Raw genomic sequence first — 306 nt, forward strand, 5'->3', positions numbered from 1 at the left:
GGAGTGAAAGTTTCTTCACTAACAGTCTACTCTCTGCATGGTTCTCCCCTGCTGTGTTTCTTGCTTCCCTTGTTGCCTGTTGACCTGCTCACCTGAGGGGCTGTGCTGGGGAGCAAAGCTGTGGCTGCTTTGAAGCCTCCTGTGTCCATGGCTGCTCCCTGGAAGGAGGAGAGAGAAACTGGAGGAGGCAGCACCAAAGTGAGGGTAAGGGTGTGGACTGGGGGAAGGGAGCAGGTGATAGAACAGCTCCTCCAAGCAGGGACTGAGGCTGGTGTGCTGCTCTGACAAGTTGCAGTGCCTGGCAGG

The sequence above is a fragment of the Patagioenas fasciata genome, chromosome 6 (assembly GCF_037038585.1).
Source record: "Patagioenas fasciata isolate bPatFas1 chromosome 6, bPatFas1.hap1, whole genome shotgun sequence".
NCBI lineage: Eukaryota > Metazoa > Chordata > Aves > Columbiformes > Columbidae > Patagioenas > Patagioenas fasciata.